Source organism: Protopterus annectens, chromosome 5.part1, assembly GCF_019279795.1.
Source record: "Protopterus annectens isolate FY-2018-M chromosome 5.part1, PAN1.0, whole genome shotgun sequence".
NCBI lineage: Eukaryota > Metazoa > Chordata > Ceratodontiformes > Protopteridae > Protopterus > Protopterus annectens.
The window spans coordinates 206924930-206944128 of record NC_056736.1 but is presented as its reverse complement, the minus strand read 5'-3'; positions in this window follow the sequence as shown (position 1 = coordinate 206944128).

Here is a 19199-nt window from a genome sequence, read left to right as displayed (position 1 = left end):
TCCATACAGGACATGTGTATAAAGCATGGTATTCCTTTTGTGGGGTACATTTTCAGACTCTAAAGTTGTTGCAGGTGTCCAGTGCGGGACATGGCAAAAGGGCCACTGTACACATTGATTGGACTACAGAGGGATGGAACAGGGTGCCATGTCCTTTTACTTACTGGATAACAAACAGCCAGGAGATGAACCACATCAAAGTACTTTCTGTTGTCAGTGGCATTGTTGTGGTCAACATGTATGTAGTCCACTGCAATCACGCCGTGGGTACTATCTGTGAGGCAATATGCAGAGGAATTACCAGTATGGTGGTTTTTGCCTAGCCAAGTGTGTTTGTGTATCATTCATGGGTGGAGAGTGGTCATTGAGTATTAGAAAGGTTGCCTATATTGTTCAATAATCCGTAATGTCACATAGTCATTGCACATGGCACTAGATGTTTAGGACTGTGGATTGTCTACACCAAACTCTACGGTGTTTGACAACTGTCGGCCTTGTAATGTGGACACTGGGATATATACTAGGTCCTCAACACAAATATTTAGCAAAACCCACCCCAAAGGATCCTGTTATTACACAATCACACCTAACCCCCACAGAGGATACTGATGAAACACACACACATGCATGCCAGTGCTGAGTTTCAAACCCCTACTTAGCTATGTATTGCTAATACAGTGTAACGCATTTACCACACACACCACGGAGCTTATAGGATGGATGTTGTCCCAAGGTACTTCTAAGGTGAGGAACATCACCAGCCATTGTAAATACTGGCACTGGATGATGTAGTGGGTGAGAGATTCCACAAAAGCTTTTACCCTACACACACTTTTATATTTGCCAGGGCTGAGGTTCCAACCTCTATCTAACTATCTTTTCAGACCATTATGTTATGCATTTACCACATACACCACTGACATTACATGGTTTAGGGTTGCCAACAGGTACTTCTAAGGTGGATAATATCTGCAGGACTGCTAAAGTCAGGAACTGAGATGTGTACTGGGTGTCAATAGGGCCCAAATCTTTGAGGTATGGACATATATATGTAGATATATGTGCATACACATACACTTGCCAGAAATGAAAGTCAAACCCCTACCTATGCAGTTATTGCTGCTACATTGTTCCACATTTATCACATGTGCCACAGAGCTTACATATGGGAGAGCTGTGCAAAGGTATCTTTGAATGTGAGTGACATCAGCAGCAGTCTAAAGGAGGGGGTAATGGAAGTGTAAGTGTGAATGACCAGAAAATCAGGTCTCTGCAAAGATACACATACTCTCTCACATTTACACAGTTATCAAAGTCAGGATTGGAACTCCTACCTAACTAGTTTGCTACACTACAGTATTATGCAGTTATCACAAGCACCACTGAGATTATATGTTGGAGAGCTGTCCAAAGGTATCTTTGAAGGTGAGTGACATCAGCAGCAGTGCTAATGGAGGGGTAACAGAAGTAAGTGTGGATGACCACAAAATCAGGTATTTACAAGGATGCACACACTCTCTCACAGAAATGCTCACAATTACATAGTTGCCAGAAGCAGGATTGAACTCCTACCTAACTAGTTTGCTACACTATAGCATTACACAGTTATCAAAAGTGCCACAGAGCTTATATGTTGGAAAGCTGTCCAAAGGTATCTTTGAAAGTGAGTGACATCAGCAGCAGTGCTGAGGGAGAAGTAAGGAAGGTTTAGTGAATGTGAATGGCCTCAACCACATTCATCTAGAAACACACACACACAGTCAAACACAACTTTACATTTGACAGGACTGAGATTACAACTGCTACATGGATATCTATTTGTACTGTAGTGTTACACAGTTATCACAAGCACCACTGATACTATAGGGCTGCGGGCTAACTAAAGGTATTTCTACAGTGAATGACATCATCACATCACATCATGTGATATAGACCTATGGGATGTGTAGTGGGTGGGACAGGCCTCATAATGGGATTCTCTCTGTCGCTGTCTGTCTTTCTCTTCCCCACATCTGTGTGTGTGTATGTTTGACATATTATATTTTGTTGGCCTTAGATATGTGTGCGTATTCCTATCCAATGTGTGCGTGTGTGAAGTATCAATGGTGTACAATTAGGTATGTTTGCACAGACAGCTGTGAATAACCAATATCAGTGTAGAAGTATGCCAAGTATGACCTTATACATTGAGTGTGTGCATTCATTCCAGGGAGGCTTGGACTCCATTTCAGGGTTTTGTGTGCCACGGCTACACCTAGCAAACATGTTCTGCAGGATTTCTGTAGCTAGGTTGCCAATATGGAGACACAATAGCTTAACATATGGGCGATACAGTAACTATTGCTGTCTGTGCTGCTTGTGTGGCATGTTTGGTTGTAGCATAGATTTTCTGATATATGTACTGTTTTACACTGTGATGTGTCATGTCATCAACTAGTGACAGTTATCATTCTTTGCTCACAGTTATTTATTGGGAAATAGAAGACGGATGAAGCTGAGACCAATATTCTGAGGCATATAAACTACACATTCTGGCACACACCTGCCATTGTGCAGGGCTAGCTACAGTCAATAGACTGCTGGTTCACTGTAAATGGTCCAGCACCTTGTTAGTATGCTGGCTGGGGTTCCCCTCCTTGTGCTTTTCTCAACTTCACGGAATGGTCATATCCTGCTGGGGCCACACCTCTCAGCTGTACAGATACACCCAGGTTATCCAGAGGCAGGACTCATATATCTGGTCAGTTTACCTTCACACTGTGGTTTACCAGCAGTTTTATAGCTATTCATTCATGGGTTTGCAATGGGGAGTAGTATGGGTGGACATTACAGTTTCAGACTTCACACACTCCATGGCACCCATGCTTCTACACCCCCTGTTATTCTCTTCTCCACCTAACATTACGTAAGCAATATCTCAGTGGTATCCCTATAGTTGGGCCTTTATCCCAGTAGTATTTATGGCCTGATCCACAGTCCTTTCAGTAGGACATGGGGAGGCATGCTACCGGCATTTGTCAACATGGCCTTGCATTTGTTTTCTATTTACTGTGTTAGGTTGTTAGTTGGGACCCCCTGAAATTCTGTACATTGGCACTATGGGTGAGGCATGGACATTTGCCAGAGGACTGTAGGCCATTTGAGAGGGTGGTAGGCCATCTGTTACTGCATTTCTACATGGGATTGTGGGGAGAGGGTGCACACCTGCAGACTTTAACATTTGAAATGACTGTACTGGTATTTTGGTTACTCTGTTGGCTTCAATTTCATATTATATTGTGATGTATCATGCAGACAGGAGGCATATCAGTAGAGTGCACATTAGATCTTAATGGCATATATTTCAGTTTCAGATATTTTACCCTTCAAAACTAGAATGCAACTGCCAGACCTGTTGTAGTATGTCTGTATATGTTTGGGTTCGTGAAGGGCCGATCTTGTCTCTTGAACCTGATTGACTTCTTCAAATCAGTTTACAGAGCCATGGACAAGGGTAAGGTGGTCCACACAGCCTATCTAGACCTTGCCAAGGCCTTTGACACCATCCCCCACTCTGGAATCATAGATAAACTTAGTAAGCTGGGCATTAATCCCTACATCACCCAATGGGTTGCTAACTGGCTTACTGATAGAACCCACACTGTAAAAGTAGCCGACTCCAAATCCAGCTCCAGACAAGTGACAAATGGAATACCTCAGGGTTCAGTCCTGGGACTGCTCTTGTTGGCATCTACTTCTCTGAAGTACAGGCCAACACTAAGGGACTCTGGCTAACAAAGTTTGCAGATGACTGCAAACTGGGAGCCATTATTGAATCCCCAAATGATGAGGATACTCTACAAAAGGGCCTTACAGAAACAGATGCTTGGTGCCAGAGCCATGGGCTCAAGCTCAATGCCAAGAAATGTATAGTTATCCCCTTTGGGAAAAAACATGTATCCGTGAATTACCATATAGGTGGCAGTACAATAAACACCGAAAGTGTGATAAGAGACTTAGGGACACAGGTGGACAGTGATCTCACCTTCGATAACCACATCGCAGCAACAGTCAGGAAATCCTTCTATGTGGCACACCTCATCACTAAGGGCTTTTCATCCAGAAGAAAAGGAGGTCATTGTCCCACTGTACTCATCCCTCATTAGACCCATTATAGAATACAACACCCCATTTGGTATGTACCTCTCAAAACATCTGCAACAACTGGAAAGGCCGCAGAAATACCTCACTAAAAGAATCACAAGCCTAAAGCAGATGCCCTATGCTGAACACCTTAAAAAACTCCAACTATACTCTGTCACATATCATCTACTCAGAGGCGATCTCTGCTTAACATACAAGGCCATGTCAAACCCAGAGCTGTTGGACATGCTACACTTAAAGAAATCCCAATCCCTCAGAGCCACACGCTCCAGGGTTCTAAACCTTGTCATCACAATAAACAAAACATGCTGGAGGGATAGGTTCCTGACCCAGGGACTTCCCAGACTCTGGAATAGATTGCCCATACATGTCAAGCAGAGTGCCTCTTTGGACCTCCTCAAAAGGAACCTTGATGATTGGATGGGAGAAAGGAAATTCACCCCGGGGATCACGTCAGTTGCCCTGCTAGACAGGGTTCCAGGGAAGTAAATAGTGTGGGAAGAAATAGCCAGGGAATTGTTATGGCTAGGCTTATATAGGCCCTAGGGCTGATAGCCTAGTACCACCTATAAACCGATGAACCTGTGATGGGGGGCTGTTCACCATTGCCATCATTTGGGGGCCTTATCTTCATGGTCATCTACACCTGTCCTGCTGGTTGAGGCTGGTGGTTGATATGTGACCCTCATTGGCATCCATGTGTGTGACCTATTGACACCCACAGTTCTTTGGGCCATCACATGTACTGCAGTGGGGGTTGTCACCTTGTGTAGTGCTGCCTAGTATGTTGACACCAGTATTTGTTATGAAATTCCTGCTGTCCCATATAGCTGTCTGCTGCTATCCCATTCAGCCACCCAATTCCCTTGCATGCTTGCAACCATATCATACATACATACACAAATAAGAACATACTACTCCATTCAGTAATTGATAGGAAGAGTTACTTACCTTGTTGCTGGGCCAGTATTGTGGACAGTGCTGGAGGGCTGACTATGTTGGCTGCACATAGTACACTCCCTATACATGGTAAAGATTAGGTAGTGTCATATTTTCATCCCTTTTACTGCATGTGCAAGTTGGAGAGAAGTATCCATCTCTGGGTCCATACAGTGTCAGTGTGTGTGCTATAGCATTGCCTCTTTGCCGAGGCCTGGGCATATTGTACATGCCTCCTTCTGCCTACAGGAGCAGGCTCAGGATGTTCTGCCTCCGAATCCTTCTGTGCCTGTGCTGGCCTTGGCAATGCTAGGGGGCTGTGTGGCTCTGCCCCATGCTGTTCCTGCTGCAGTTGTTTCCGCAGGATCATATTGTGTAGCATGGCACATTCTATGAACATTTGTGTACATGTAGCTGGAGAGTACTGCAAGGCTGCACCGGATATGTCAAGGCAGCAGAACCATGACTTGAGCATCCCAAACACATGCTCTACTATGATCCTGGTTTGTGCATGTGCCTCATTATGGTGTTCTTGTTCAGGTGTGTGTGCATTTATGATGGGTGTCATCAGCCATGGCTCCAGTGCATAGCCAGCATCCCCCATTAGATGGCCATATAGGATGTCCCCTCTGGCAAATGCCTGATACATCTGTGAGCAATGCCAGATGTGGGAGCCGTGATAGCTTCCAGGACTGCCAGCACACACATTGATGATAATGCCCTGGGCATCACACAAGACTTGGTAGTTGATGAAGGGGAAGATATTGTAGGTTATGTAGACCCTGCACCGCTCACCGGGTGGTGCTTTAATGTGGATGTGCGTGCAGTCTATAGCACCAACTACCTCAGGGTATTCTGCTATACAGTGAAAGAGACGCATATGTGTGGTCAGCACCTCACGGGCAGTGAGGAAATATATGTGCTCATTGCCATGTTGTGTCATGGCATCCTGGAACTGGTGGTGTACCCTGGATGCTGATGCCTGTGAGAGCCCCATGATATCCCCAGTTGGTCTTTGGAATGTACCTGTGGCTAGTATTCTTAGCCCTAGACATACCTTGGTATCCACTGGGATGGGTTCCCCTGTGTGTAAGGTGTGGCTGGCACAGCTCAATGATTTGCTGTAAAATTTCCCTTTCCACCCTATAGCACTCTACTGTCTTTAGCTCATTTAGGCCCTCGTAGTTTACCCTGAGTCTGTACAATCTTCTCCTCCTCCTCACTGTAGGTCAGTTGTCAGCATTCTCCTCCTCACCAACGTGACTCTCTAGCACATATTGATGGAGTAAAGCAGCAGCAGCCTCTAACATTTTTAATTAGTTTTGCTAGTTAAAATCTCCCCATCTGTGTACACTGGTGGTGTAGAGTTTGTGGAAAAAAACAGTCTGTAGGGTATTTGCATAGTTTATATTAGTGTGCTGGGCTGCTGCATGTATAATTGGCTGATTCTGATACATTCTACCTGCCAGCTATGCTAGTTCTCCTTGATTGCCTTCCTAGTGGTGTTTCCCCTTCCCAGTCCCTCCCTATTTAAGCCCTGAGGCATGCCACACATACCCAGTGCTCAAATATAAACAGAGCTGCCATTTCCTCTTTTTTTTTTCTTTTTTGTTTAAATCCCGGTGCATGGCACGCACACCCATTTAGGCTATATACACAATGCTCAGGCACATCAGACACATCCCTCTTCCTTAGCTGTGCTTAGCTAAGGGCAAACACAGGCCACAGAGCTCCAATGCACATACAGCAAGCATGACACACCCCCTTATGAAGTCATTCAGCTCTTACACTTACACTGTTGCATTGTTGCACCAACATGGTTAGGTACAAGCTGCCACTTTCAGGAAATCTATGATTCAGTATAACTCCCCTCATTTGCATACCCCAGTGTGTAAGTCATTAGTTACTGCACTTAAACAGACCCTTTCTCCTTGACAACCAGTGCTCCCTGGTATTGATTACATTCTGCATGCCATTGACTATAACGGCAAAATGCAGAATTAACTTAAAATTGACCTTTCTCATTTTTTTTTTTTTATTTTCAGCACGATCCCATTTGCGTGCCGCTGCCCTAAGCTTAAACAGCCATGATCGGCCAAAAAAAAAAGTTTAATTTAAAATAAAATAAACTGTTATTAATGCCAATGGCCTTATATTTAGCCATTTACATGTGTGTTTGACTGTAATACATGCTTTACATGAGCTGTTCTGCCTCCGTTTGTTCAAATGCAGAAATGTATTCATTTATTAACTGACTACATTTCTACTCTGACACTGTTCCTGCATGGAGTCCGGCCTGCTTCGTGGATCTCAAAATCACCCCATTTGCATGGTTTTTATCAGCAGATGAGGTGGTTTGCATCCTGCACGGCTTTCCTTGCAGGAACAGTGTATGGCAACTCGTGCATATGTAAACAGCACTTTCCTGAATCACTCGGCTGCCATTTTCCATGCAGGAGCTCCTACACTGTTCCTGCATGGAAAATCGGCCTTCGTGAATCCTGGGGATTGTCTCTATACTTTAAAATATGCAGTAAACTGTGTTCATTCCCTGGTAAATTTCTATCTAATTTCTATCTATTTATTGATTAAGATTCATTTGGTCTAACAGAATTTACATCACCTATATCATTAATTCTAGTTTATTATCTATTATTAATCTTAATGCAACTTTATCTACATGTTTACATTGGCACTCCCTTGTAAATTGTCATTGTGGCATAGTTCACTGAAACCACAAAACATCAAAACTCATTTCACTGAAAATTTCAAATACAATAAATATATATATTTAAAAAGCTTTTTTGGAAGGAGGGCAATCCACCATGCACTCCCACACCTCCCCTGACTTAAATATTCTAATTTCAACATCACACAACTATAGAGAAAAGATAATATTCCAGACAAACTGAATTACATCTGGTGCACATGCACAAACATCTTGACATGTAAGTACAACTTAGCAGTGGGCATTAGCAAGGAACAAATGCTAATTAACGTTAATTTGCATTGCAAATATTATGCAACAAAACCAAAAAATGTTATTTTCTACAGGCTAAGATACCCCCAGATTTACTAATATTCTGTGCAGGGCTAGCTTAGTCCTGCACAGAAGTAGCCGTTTAGGAGCAGGATGGCAGCGTGCCATGCATATTAATGAAGGCGCGCTGCCCGAGCTCCTAATCTTACATGGAGCATGTAAGATATACATGGCCCCTCAATGAAGAACAGCAGAAAGCCCAAAAGAATAAGGGAGACCACTCATAGGTGTCTGCATACCCCAAGCAACATCCCTCCATGTGTAAAGCAGCAATAGTAAATAGAAACAATATAAACATACATTTTTTCTATGAATCTGATTAAATCTAACCATAGGTGCATGGGTTTGCCCATCTCTTAAGCTATGGTTAATGCAGCTTAAATGGCTGAAGAGGATAACAAGGGAGATATATGCAAATGAAGGAGTATAGCAATAGAATAGTGGTTAGAGCATTTGCCTTACGAGCAGCCATTCCTAGTTCGAGTCACACTGCAGCACATTCCAGTTTCCAATGCAAATCACATTATGACCAATACTTTAGTTGCATAACCTACTAAATAACATATTTTTGTGAACTGGAGTACTGCATTAAATGCAGATGTGAAGTGTCAGTGTCATAATGTTGTAAAGTCCACAGATAATTACATGTGCCCCATGCAGTATATGTACACAGGAATCAGGGATACAAATGGAAGGTAAAATATGTAATGAATGATAACTCCATACAGCTTCCAAATCCCCCACCTTCCCAAGATTCATTAGACATTACTGCCTACATCAGTGCAGTGGTAAGCAAGAGTAGCCACTAGTAAGCAAGAGTAAGCACTATTAAGCAGTAGTAAGTGGGAGTAAGCATATGTAAGCACCAGTAAGAGGGTTTAAGCCAGTTTGCATGGGGGTAAGCAATGCATGCACAGGTTAAGCAATATGGAAGCTAACTCTCTGTAAGCATATTTAACCAAAGGTTAGCAATGCTTAGCCTCCATGCAAACCTGCACAAACCAGCTTACAAGTGCTTAAAAGTGCCTTAATCACTCTGTATGCAACAGTTGCTGTTCTGCCCAGCAACAAAAGGAATAGCTTTGCAGGCCTTGAACCCAGGACCTTCTACACTACAGTCACAGTAACTAACCACCAAGTCATCACAGCAGTACATAAGAGTGAGGTATCACCAAACAAACCCTCACTATAGCAAAATCAAACTGAAGATGTGAAAGGAATCAGTATACAGTCATATGTTCTATAACCCACTACATAACATAAATATGTGAACTGGAGTACTGAAGTACGGCCAGATGTGAGGTGTAAATGTAACAGAGTGTTGAAGTCCCCTACAAAACACAAGGACCCCATACAGTGTAGATACACATGAATCATAGATACCAGACACATATATATATATATATATATATATATATATATATATATATATATATATATATATATATATGATGTAATGAATAATAAATCAATGCCAAAAAGCAAATATAATGCAAAGTCAACTTTAAGCAATGCTAAGCATTGCACAGGCCAGCTTAGGAGATGTAAGCAATGTGTAGGCCAGCTAACTCAATGTGCCCAGTGGTATATCCCTTTAAACAATGCCAACCTTAGGCAAGCAGGTTTGCCCATAGCTTAGCCTTTTCAAAACTGGCCAATCAGGGCAAAGTGCAGGAATTCAGCCCTACTTAAATCCAACAGGCGGGCATACAACTTATAACTGGTTGTAGCTTCCCCTTGCAGGCACCATGGCAGAAAGGTGAGAGGGAGTACGCTTCTGGGTGCAGCACTGGGGCATCCAGGAGTCCAAAGTCATGGCAGGAATCCTTATCAATGACCATGAGCAGAGACTGCTACAGGGCCAGTAACAGCGTTCCCAGTATAATGCAGAAGCCTGGGACTGTCTTACCTGTGACATCACCAGTGCCTCTGGCATACCCCGAACTGGTGAGCAGGTCAGGCATAACTATGCCGACCTGAAGCAGCATAAGGGGGATCTCATGGATCAGTGGATCCAAGAGGCTAGGATGGCAGGAGCTGTCCCAGTTGTAAGTATCACTCCACTATGTATGTGATAATTGCCAGCTCATGTATATTATGGATAGGTATGGCTAAATATTCCTATTATGTCCTTCACAGCAGCAAGTGAGTGGGCCACTAACTAGGAGGCCCATGGCTGTCACCTGCAGAAGTTGCTATGTGAGGCAGGTCAGTAATACTTTTGCATGTACTGTCATAGGAAATAAATCTAAAAGCATTAGCAAGGTAATTGACAGTATAAAACCTGTATTGTTTAAGGCAAGTACAGCATTCCCCAGGGAATATGGCAGGAAGAGTCTCATATAGTTTGTATATAAATAAAAACATAATAGCCTGACAGTAAAGGTCTAACTGCTGGACTGCATGTGTATACTCTGGTATCATATGGTAATCTTGATTTGCAATCACTTAATAGTACTGTTGTATTAAGCACTGTTACCCAAACGGTGCAACATAAATAAAATGTGTAGGAATGTCTGTATATGACTGGTGTAATCCCCAGAGGTCATTTACTACAACTGAGAGACACAGACAGAAAACAGCAAAAAGGCAGACAACAAAATCCAAATAACACATGGAACTGAGATGTGAACTGTCGTATTTTTAGCACACACAGCCATGGTTCGAATCCTGTGAGTGGCAGTAGTCTGCATACAAAATCATACCCCACAGCTGTACATATATGTCCAGAATTTCCAGTAAATTGGCCCATATCTGCTGCCTGTCACCCTGTCCCCCTGGGAAATAAGTGGGATGATCCCAGACATATAGGCAGCAAACAGGAAATACTGCTGATTGTCACACATAAATTTGAACGAAGCTGGCACACTAGCAACTCCCCAAAATCTTATGAGAGTAATAAGCCTTGTATGTCCCATTTACACCCTTATGTTGTCAAGCTGTGACCAGAGTGTGCACAGTAACAGAGTGAGATGTATGTGCATAAGACTGATGTGGAATCTGGTAGTGTGTGTGTCAACATTCAGGTAGTGTTAACAAACATTGCTCCCACAGGTCTGTCAGATATGAACACTGTACCCAGAAATAAAAGAATGATACCCTGTACTGGTACTGTTTACTTTGGTATTGTATGGCATTGTGACTGATGTAGTTGCTCTGAATAATAAGGTATTATTCATCAGTGTCACCCACACTGTGCTACATAATATAACTGTCTAGGAAACCCTGTATAAGAGTGTTGTAATACAAGGTCAGAATGTAAAATCACAGGAGAATTATAAGACAGAAAGTAGATAGGATATATACAGCAATATCTATATAGCACACACAACTGTGATGGACAGTGTTTTAGTTTTAGCAGACACAGCCATTGTCTGAATCCTGGGAGTTAAAGTAGGCTGCATACAGAATCATACCCCACAACTATACAGATCAGTCCAGAATGTCCAGTATATGGACCCATATCTGCTGCCTGTCACCCTGTCCCCCTGGGAAGTCAGTGGGAGGATCCCAGATGCTTAGGCAGCAAACAGGAAATACAATAGATTGTCACACATCTATGAGAACAAACCTGTCACCCTACCAACTCCTGAAACTGTTATGAAAGTAATAAGCCAAGTATGTCCTATCTACACCCCCATGTTGTCAAGCTGTGACCAGAGTGTGTACAATAACAGAGTGAGATGTATGTGCATAATACTAATGTGAAATCTGGTACTTTGTGTGGCAACATTCAGGTAGTGCTAACAAGCATTGCTCCCGCAGGTACATCGGATACAAACACTGTGCTGAGAAATAAAAGCTTGATACCCTGTACTGGTACTGTTTTCTTTGGTATTGTATGGAATTTTGAGTGTTGCAGTTGTTCTGAATAATAAGGTATCACTGATCACTGTCGCCCACACTGTGCTATATAATAAAACTGTGTAAGAAATCCTGTATAAGATTGTTGTAAATCACTAAAGGTTAAAGAGGCCAATAGTCTAGATATGTCCCTGTTCACCAGCATGTGGTCAAGACATGGCCAGAGTTTGTTCAAAAATACATGGACAGGTATGTGCACAACATCAACCTGGAATCAGGGAGTATGTGTAGAAACAGTTAGTGTTAAACATTTCCTACACTGGTATACCAGGTAAGAGGTGTATACTGCAGGTAAAACCAGTTCATGTATAAAGATGTTGACAGCAATATCACTGTCCAAACTAAGGCAACAGGGTAGTGCAGTAATACTTGTAAGGTACAGATAACAGCACTGACTAGAAATGTAATGCGACCTACAGGAATATACTAGTTGTTAATTGACATCTCCCCCCCACCATATCTCCAACAATACACTAAATACCCACCTCGACTGGTATGTGATGACTCCACTGTTATGTTGGGACATATGTCCTATTGGTTGATAATTATTTAAATCTGCTTCTATGCATGTGCTATATTGAAAAATACTCCAACATTGGTAGCATGGTACCATCAATGTACCTGCATGCTGTTGTTATTACCACTGTGGTCCCATATATGCATATGTTCCATTTGCTATCCAACTGTTGGTGTCTGGGTTAAGGGGAATATCTATGCATGCTGTTATACCTAACCCTGGAATGTGCTGACTATTACTAAACCACAAATGATGATACACCATAACCACCATGGCACGTATGGGAATGCAGGTCCCAGTGGACCCACCTGTCCCACCTCAGCTGGCCGTGGCACTGGGCACCAGCACATCTGGGGCCCAACCCGGGACCTCCTCATCTGTTGGTCCTGCACCACCTTCGGGTGGAACTGCCTCAGGGGATGGGGCTTGCCCCCTCTGGGAGCAGGCGCAGACAGGAAGCTGTAACCCATCACTAGGTCCAGGTCATGGTGCGTAGAGAGCCCAATCAGCAGTTTGGAGATCTTCTATGCCAGCTCAAGGGCTGCTTTTCACAACAAGAGGGTCAGCCTGTCTCTCCAACTTAGCTCCCAACACAGCCACCTTCGGGGCTGTGAAGGTGCACTGGTGACTGCATATGGGAAGGAATCTCAGTCCCACTGTTTCCACTAGGGGGATCATGGGCTTCTGATTCCCCAACACCCCTCCACATCAAGGTGTTTACCCCCCACATGTGTCATATACCACCCCTGTATGCATCTTGTTTGTCTTGTCTGTTAACCTACCGAATCTACTTCCCCCAAATATACCTACTATCCCTCCCCAACATCCCAGTCTCACCTGAAAAAAAGGGCATTCTGTTCCCAAAAAAGAATATTGCCCCATACATAGCTGTCCATTTCGCACGTGTCCACTGGACACATGCAATATGGTCTAATTGGCATCACAACATATTATTGTTGTCCTAAACCCTCTCTCAGGGATTTGAGTGTCCAAACCTACCTCCAAATTCAGTGTATATGCACAACTGTTGCTGTAGAAGAAATGGGCGGCTATGGACCTTCCCAACACCCTCCTGCACATCCCTAGCTACTCTCACCAATGTCTTTCCCTCTTTATGCCCCTTTTTCACCACTTTCCTATCAAACCCTTTTTTCTTTTCTTTTAAAGAAATTAGTACTGGGGTAAGTGGGAGTAAGCACTTTTAAACAGCTGTAAGTGGGTTTAAGCAATTTAGAAGCTAACTGAGTATAAGAAACTGTAACTGGAAGTTATGTGCTTACCAGTTTGCAAACCCACACAAACCCACTTACAACTGCTTAAAAGTGCCTTAATCACTTTGTATCCAATGGCACATGTTCTGCCCAGCAACAAAATAAACAGCCTCTGCCAGGCTCAAACACAGGATGCTGCACACCATAGCGAAAGTGATTTACCACTAAGCCGTGTCAAATACACATAGCACTGGTGTTTTCACAATTATATTGTCCAGCCCAGTCATTTAACAGTACAGAAAATGTACTTAAACATGTAGATGTATGTGTGTCCGTATATATATTTATATCTAAATAGATATATACATATCTACATATGTATACATATATATATATATATATATATATATATATACATACATATGCATATGTCTATAGATATATATGTCTACATATATATGTATATATATATATATATATATATATATATATATATATATATATATAAGCAGCTATATATATATATATATATATATATATATATATATATATATATATATATATAGGTATATACAGACATACATCTGTAGGTAAAGTTGGGAACATAACAAAAACATATATGTCCGCATGCACCGTAAATGGGGTTGAGAGGGCCCAAACAACATACGTTTTATACATGTAGGTACCCCCCCACAGCCAAACACGTCTGCCCTGCAATACACTACCAACTGTTGCAGATCACATAACCAGGACCTAACACAACATGGGCACAAGATGTTAACAGAACTCCATCCCACATCTATGATGTCAGGCTGGTGTCAGTAACATATCATGCAGTACAGTCTGGCTACCATAGGGAATGTACAATGTGGAAGCAATCAGCATCCCTAGGATACATATACACAGACACATATATGCAGATACAGATATACATATATATATATATATATATATATATATATATATATATATATATATATATATATATATGTAACTACAGATACACACACAGAGATATGTATAAGAAGATACATATGTAAAAGGGACACACAATACGGAACAGCCACTATGCCTACAGTTACCACCTTACCAACTGGACACTGTATGAGATGAGCCACCCATACAAATGCCAATTGTAGCCTGCAACATATAACCACAATGAATTCAAAAGATATAACACCACACACAGGTTTGAATACATGGGAAAGCTTTATTTGTGTACTATTACAGTTGTATATGACATGTCATATAGCTGTTTAGACACTGACATACATATAAACAGAGAAATGCAACTATGAAACAGTTATATTAATACAGTAGTCTGGAAAGGTTTACATATGTTGCTGTCCAGGACGAGGCCTTCAAGTAGTACAATAGTAAAGACAGACTGGGCCATAGGATACCAATCAGTCAACAGTAAGTCATGCAGATGTATAGTCCAGCAGCCTCTATCTACACTCGGTACAAAATCCCTAGGGGGTAAATATCTCAGTTGACACAATGGGATGTATCTGCTACATAACAAGGTATAACTGACACCATCACAATCACGATGACAAACAGAATAGTCTGTATGGCAAGAGGCAGTAGCCCTGCATTTACCCAAGCTGAATCGTATGGTAGTGTACATCCAGATACCTTAACGCATCTTACCTCTGATACCCCCACATATTATAATGGCCTATGTTAGTTATGGTGCATCCCCCCAGACTCAATAATACAGGGCCACATACTACTGTTGCATACACTGGCCTCTGGAGTGCGTAAGGGCACACATGTATTGTGTAGGTGAAGCCCACACATATATGGACCCAACCCCACATTATGTGTGGGGGACACAACAGCAGTGGACTGATGGCAGGAATGGCAGCAAGACATACTCACAGCCCACTATATAACAACCCCTGATAGCATGTCATATGTACAAAGCCTGGTATGTAGGTGGAGGACAGAGGCTGGAACACAGGCCCATATGTGTACAACTGTTCTCATACACTAAGGAAGTCGCTGGTGTTACTGGATAGTCTGCAACATACCCTTAGTCAGGAATATGAAGTTAGAAACAGAAATGGATGTAGCCATGTACTGATAGCACTCAACACACACACACTGCCAGTGATATATCTGACACAACACCTGTGTGTTGGACAGACAAAACATAATAGGCACACCTCTGACCATCAAAAGTATAGGCCCACTTGAGAGCTATGCAGACAGACTGCATTCCAAGTTAAACTAGTTTGTATACACAAACTCTGTAACACCTGTGCTATACAATGCATACAACACTACTCACACTCTGTCTGTAGTTCTGGAACCTCCTACAAATATCTAGTTGGCCTGGGCGTGCAGGTCCTCCTGTAAGAGGTATTGTTACCTGCTGTCTGTAACACTGCTGCCCACACACAGGAATCATGTCCATCATCCAGGAAAGGTAAAGGGACCATGCCCACATGATGTAGGGATTTATAGTATTTGCTCGAAATGGCAGTGGTAATTGGAAGTACCACACAGCATGCTGCATGCAGGTAGCAAGTGGGGGACACTGATTGGTGCAGAGGCCATCACCTGATTATGTGCATCACCTACAAATTCCATGCTGCAATCTTTGCAAAGCAGCTCATTACATTTACTTAAGAGAGATTGAGAGAGGGAGAGAGTGTGTGAGTATAAGGCACAGAAAAATAAACATCCAGAAGAGTCTGCATTCCCAGAACAGGTATGTGAAGTATATATGTATGTACCTGACTGTAGTACTTGGTCCATAATAATGGGATAGATGATGTGGAATGATTTATATGTGCCTTCAGATGTTATTGTAATGATGTTCAGCTGAACAACTGCTAAGGACAATAGAATCAGTCCCTTTGGGTAGTGGGCCATACCTGTCAGCCGTGCAGAGCAGCACTGACATATAAGATGTAAGCCATCATAGTGTGTGCTGTGTAATGGGAAGTATGTATATTACGTGGCCAATAGCTGGTGGTGGAAGTAATGCCATAATGATGGACACATGGGTTCCACAGCCCACCTCTTGCAGGATATTCAGATTAACCTGTATTGTAGCATGCAGGAATGCCATAGGTGTGCAATAGGGTTACCTGCAATCTGGCCCTACATATACCCCCCTAATGTCAGGCTGTGTCCATATGTGGCACCTGTCTGTGTTTTAGCAAGGCAGAACAGTGCAGCTGTGTAGAAAGGTGTTGTGAGATTGTAGACCTGATTTCTGAATTTCTGAATGTACCCCACGTATAGGTATGCATATGCGTACACACACACACACACACACACACACATATATATATATATGTATATATATATATATATATATATATATATATATATATATATATATATATACAGGTATGTCCTCAAATATACAGATACCCATGTGTAGACATATATATGAGCACATATATACATCACATATATCTACACATATATAGATGTATGCCTACATGCACATGTCTACATATATACAAACTCACAAACATATATGTATGTAAATACATGTCCCCTATATTACTACCACAGTGCTGCATGCTATGTGTGAGGAAACAGCACACATAGCAATACACACATATATCTACAGCTGTCAGTGTGAGCAACATGGATGGGTATGTCATATGTGAACCCCTTGTTGGGACCACGTTGCCCTTATCTGTGAAGTATGGAATGGGAATATGGAGTAGTATGGCAGGTATAGTTGTGGAGGTGGTCAGGGTTGGTAGATATAGAGGGCAGCCTAGAGGGGTGGTATGTGACACATATGGTGGGTAAACACCCTGGATGGTGTGTGTGGTCTGTGATGTGGACCCCCCATGGGCCCCGATATGGACATAATGGGAACAAGTCTCCCACCCACTGCTACTCACAACAGCAGTCCACGTCCCAAAGGTGCTTGGCCTGGAGGCAGAGCAGGAGGAGAATGTGGGCCCTATGAATGTGTACTGGGTGCCTCAAGGTGATGTAGCACATCCCACATGTGTCTGTGGAGCCTGTTACGGGACAGACCCGGGACCTTATCTCAGGGGACAGGAATATGTCTGTGTGTGCCCCCGGGGGGAACAACATCCCCTGGGTTAATTCCATCTGACAGTATTGCTGGACTAGTACATGAGGAGGCCCCAGGGTGGGTCACACATGTGATTTGGCCTGGTAACATGGGCAGATGATTTTGGAGAGGTGGTCTTGCTGTCCAATAATACATGTACATGCTATTGTGTCACTGTTATAGAACATATGTCAGTAGTAATAGTCTACACAATCCCAGAACATGTCCAACAGCATGCATAGATAACTGCAATAACACAGAATGTCAGACGTGCAGCAAACACATAGCAAGCATACCACAGGCATATATGGAACCATTGTGGCCCTAACAATGGCATGCAGGTGAATAGTCTGTAACAGGCCAGCAATTATAGTGTCCACACAGGGAACATGGCTACAAACACATTGCATAAAGTGTGGTACAGTACAATATCTGCCCCACTGGTAGGTATGCTGTAGCCATACCTATTGAGTTGTGTGCACAGTTTGTTGTCGCTGATATGGTGGGGGGTGACAGTGATATGTATTAAGAACTGTGGTAGCCTTGCTGCATGACTTGCTCACACCTGTGTCCATCTTTATGTCTTTCAGGCATGTTATCCCATGGAAGGCTGCCAGCCTACACAGCAGCTGAAAATGAAATCCTGCTGAATGAACTCATACAGCACTATACAATTTTGTTTGGCCAGGCCACCCATGATCAGCAGGACAGAACTGCCCTGTGGAACAACCTAGTCCACAGGGTCAATGATGTCAGACTGCACAACCGCAGTTATTTGCAGGTCCGGCATCATTGCTCTGACCTGCTTCACAATGCCTGTCAGCGTTCTGCTGCAGTCTGGGGGATCACCCCACCATGGGGGGGGGGCATGCCATCCATCCCCCCCGACAAGTGTGGAGGAGTTCCTGGCCAGCCTCGTGGCAGCTGCCCGTCTGACCAGCCACCAACCACTGAACACCTTTGTGGAGGTGGGTGCCACCCACATACCGGCTGAGGAGCATGCAGGTAAGGCCACAGGGCACATCAGTAGACCATTAATGTGTATACATCCGAAATGGCACAGGTAGAGCATGCATATCTGACATGTCATGGATATATTTTGCTGCTGCATAGTAGTGATAAACAGATGTCCATATGTGGTAGTATTGTGGAAATGTACTGTTGATGTATTGTAATACTGCATCCACCCTGTAGCAATGCCACAGGTGTGGCCACTGACTTTGCATCTCTCACCCTCTTATGTAGGACCCTCCGGGATACCACCAAGGCAGCAGCCTGTAGCTGGTGAGTATGGTTTATCTAGATGCTTGCCAATACACTGGGCATGTAATGGCGATGGTATATTCCATGCACACATCTAACACACCTACCCAGAAATCATGCTGTACATGTGCACGTATTGTTGCTGTGAAATGCACGGCATCACAG